We start from the raw sequence: 4023 nt of genomic DNA, 5'->3' as shown, positions 1-4023 counted from the left end.
AAAAAAAGCCTCTTATTCCTTCTGCCTGCTCATTTCATTTCCAATTTCCCTTCATACCCGCCCTGTCATTTCTTTCTCTATGCTCTTCCACCAGCACAGCATACTATTTATTTGTAGCTGGGAAATCTGGTTACATGCTTTAAACTGTTCTTTGTCTATTGGGTTTCTTCTTTTTTCCTTTTCTTTTCTTTCTTCTTTTTTTCTCTTTCAATTATATTTATTTCTTATTACCCGCCTTCCCTCCTTCCTCTTTTCTTTTTTCTTTTTCATTTTCCCTTTCAGTTTGTGTGTTTGTTGGATTTGTCCGTGCGTTTGTGTGCCTTTGATCCCTGTGCGTTTGTCTCTCTGTTTTCTTTTCTAGGGCTACATCAAGAAACAAGCCAAAGTACACATCAAAGAAATTATGGCTACAAACACCACGGAGCTTAAAAATAGTTATGATTAGATCACCACTGTGGGCAGTCTGGCTCCCGCCCTCTGCCAGGCTACCCCTTCCGCCTCCCTGTCCCCTCGGTTGCTGGGGGTCACGCAGGGCGGGACATGGATGACCAGAAGTGGAAGCTATGATGTCGCCACCCAGGGCACCGAAGCTCGAGGCGCCATCAGGGCTGCCACGATGCTCGCATGGAGAGCGCTGGGCTCCGGGCTGCACACCAACGGCTAACCAGGATGCACGGGCTCTGCCGGGCGCGGGCTGTGCAGAACCGACCGGCCTCTCGGGGCGCGGGAACATGAGGCTAGGCCCGGAGACCCCAGCAGGCTAGGCACACGGTGTGTGGGTCTGCCCCAATCTCGGGTGAATGGTGCGGAGCCCTGGGACCTGCCTGTCCTTGGCAGTGGTGGCATGGTCTTCTGTCTGGAGAACAAGGAGCTGTGCCTCTCTCTGCAAAGTGCCATGGTCCACTTCCAGGACTCAGAAGTCTAGCAGCTGCTACACAAAAAGTTCGTAGTCATCTTGGGGGCTCAATCCAGTGGGCTGTGTACAAGGACCTAGTGCTCTTGCTCCAGAGGGACTCCCTGCTCACAACAGCTCAGCTGAAAGCCAAGGGGGAGCTGAGCTTTGAACAGGAACCACTGGTGGCTGGGGGTCAGCTGGGCGAGCTGCACAATGGGACACAGTACCAGGAGGTCCGTCAGTTCTGCTCAGGTTCCGGCCACCACCAGGTGCGCTTCTAATTCATCACCTGTGTTTACTCCAAGTACCTCGAGGGCGTCCTGGAGGAGCTGACATACGGGCCTGCCCCAGACCTGGTGATCATCAACTCCTGCTTCTGGGACCTCTCCAGGTATGGCCGCTGCTCAATGGAGAGCTACCGAGAGAACTTGGAGCGAGCGTTCGTGCACATGGACAAGGTGTTGCCAGACTCTTGCCTTCTGGTGTGGAACATGGCAATGCCCTTGGGAGAGCGCGTCACTGGGGATTTCCTTCTGCCAGAGCTCCAGCCCCTGGCAGGCTCTCTGCGGCGGGATGTGGTTGAAGGGAACTTCTACACTGCAACGCTGGGATACCACTGCTTTGATGTCCTGGAACTCCACTTTCATTTCCGACATGCAGTGCAGCACCGTCACCAAGACAGTGTCCTTTGGGACCAGCACTCCCACTGCCACCTCTCACACTTGCTTCTGACCCACGTGGCCAATGCCTGGGGTGTGGAGCTGCCCAAGCATGACTATAATTCTAGGTGTGCCCCTGGAGTGAACTTTGTGCCTGGCCCCCTGCCACCTCCAGTCCCTGGCCTTGTCCCCCACTGTCAGCACTGGGGCCCAGTGGTCCACCGGGGGATGCCACACTGTATCCCCTGAAACCCGTACCATGTGCTGAGGATGGTGGAACCCTGCAGGCAGCGGCTAAGACACTCAGACAGAATGATCCACACAAAAAAACGACAGACAGCCTCCTGCACATTCGAGGACATGGCCTGGGTAGACTAGATCTGGGACTGGGGCTGCATGTGCCAACGACCCTGCAGGGCCTGCTTGCCATCCCCAGTGCTGGGTTAGGGTGTCTGGTATGCCTGGCATTGTTCTTGTCCATTGCTGTCACTAATAAAGGCATGGAAGAACAGAAAAAAAATAGTTATGATGAATTAGAAAACGGGAAAAATGAGATACATAATAAAATGGAGGCATACAATGCGCGGATTGAAGAGGCAGAAAGGAGAGTGATATACAAGACACAATTATATAAAAAGAAAGTGAGTAAAAAAGATATAAAATGATCCAGCAACATGAAAGAAGAGTTCGAGAGCTCAGCGATACAATCAAACGAAACAATATCCATATCATAGGAATACCAGAAGAGGAAGAGAGAGGGAAAGGTGCTGAAGGAGTCCTGGAACAAATTATAGCAGAGAACTTCCCCAACCTGGAGAGGGAAGTAGATGTTGAAATTCAAGAGGAACAGAGAACTCCCCTCAGATATAATTTGAATTGATCTTCTGCACGACATATAGTGAAACCGGCAAAATATAGACAAAGAGAATTTTAAAAGCAGCAGGGGATAAAAGGGTCTTAACATACAAAGGGAAACCTATCAGGGTGGTGACACACCTATCTACTGAAACTTGGCAGGCCAGAAAGGGATGGCAGGAGATCTTCAATGTGATGAACGGAATAAATATTCAGTCAAGAATCCTCTATCCAGCAAGTCTGTCATTCAGAATAGAAGGAGAGATAAAAGTCTTTCCAAATAAACAAAAATTGAAAGAATTTGTCACCACTCAACCAGCTCTACAATAAATCCTGAGGGAGACTCTCTGAGGGAAATGTTGCAAGGAACACAAGATGCTAGAGACACACCACAAGCATGAATCCCACAAATGACACGATGACTCTAACCCCATTTATTTCAATAATAACACTGATGTAAATGGACTAAATGCCCCAATCAAAACACATAGTGTAGCAGAATGGATAAAAAAACAAAATCCATCTATTTGCTGTCTATAAGAAACTCAGTTTAGACAGGAGGACACCCTCAGACTGAAAGTAAGGGGATGGAGAAATATCTATCATGATACAGGAAGTGAAAAAAAGAAAGCTGGAGTAGCTATACTTATATAAGAGAAACTGGACTTTAAAGTAAAGACAGTAACAAGGGATGAAGAAGGGCATTATATAATAATTACAGGGTCCATCCATCAGAAAGAGCTAACAATTATAACTATCTACGCACCAAATATGGGAGCACCTAAATACATAAAACAATTAATCACAAACAGAAACTGTCTTATCAATAAGAAAGTGCTAATAGTAGGGGACTTTAATATTCCACTTACAGCAATGGACAGATCAACTAGACAGAAAATCCATAAAGACACATGGACGTAAATGACACATTGGACCAGATGGATTTGACAGATATATTTAGAACTCTACATCCTGAGGCTATGAAATGCACATTCTTCTCAAATGCACATGGCACATTCCCCAAGATAGATCACATACTGGGACATAAAGCACCCCTCAATAAATACAAAAAAATTGAGATCATACCATGCACACCTTCAGATCACAATGCTATAAAACTCGAAATCAATCACAGGAAGAAATCTGGAAAACCCCCAAACACATGGAGGCTAAAGAACACCCTACTAGGGAATTTATGGGCCATTCAGCCAATTAGAGAAAAAATTGAGAAGTATATGGAAACAAATGAAAATGAGAATACAACAATCCAAACCTTATGGGATGCAGCAAAAGCAGTCCTAAGCGGAAAATACATTACACTCCAGGCCTATTTCAAAAAATTAGAAAAAACGTAAGTGCAAAATCTAACAGCACACCTAAACAACTAGAGGGAGAGCAACAAGAGCACCCCAAACCCAATAGAAGAAGAGAGATAATAAAAATCAGGACAGAAATAATATAGAAACCAAAGAAACAGTTGAACAGATCCAGGAAACCAAGAGTTGGTTTCTTGAAAAAATAAACAAAATTGACAAATCTCTAGCCAGGCTTTCAAAAACTAAAGAAAGAGCACTCAAATAGACAAAATCATGAATGAAAATGGACTTATTACAA

At 45.9% G+C, this 4023-nt stretch overlaps 1 pseudogene; it reads left to right on the top strand.

Annotated features, from left to right (window-relative positions):
- Window positions 1–789: 789 nt before the first annotated feature.
- LOC120225084 lies at window positions 790–2919 on the top strand (annotated as a pseudogene).
- The last annotated feature ends 1104 nt before the right edge of the window (window positions 2920–4023 follow it).

Source organism: Hyaena hyaena, unplaced genomic scaffold (genome assembly GCF_003009895.1).
Source record: "Hyaena hyaena isolate Hyena2069 unplaced genomic scaffold, ASM300989v1 scaffold_1318, whole genome shotgun sequence".
Taxonomy (NCBI): Eukaryota; Metazoa; Chordata; class Mammalia; order Carnivora; family Hyaenidae; genus Hyaena; species Hyaena hyaena.
Note: the sequence above shows the minus strand (reverse complement) of the source record. Positions and strands in the feature narration are given on the sequence as shown.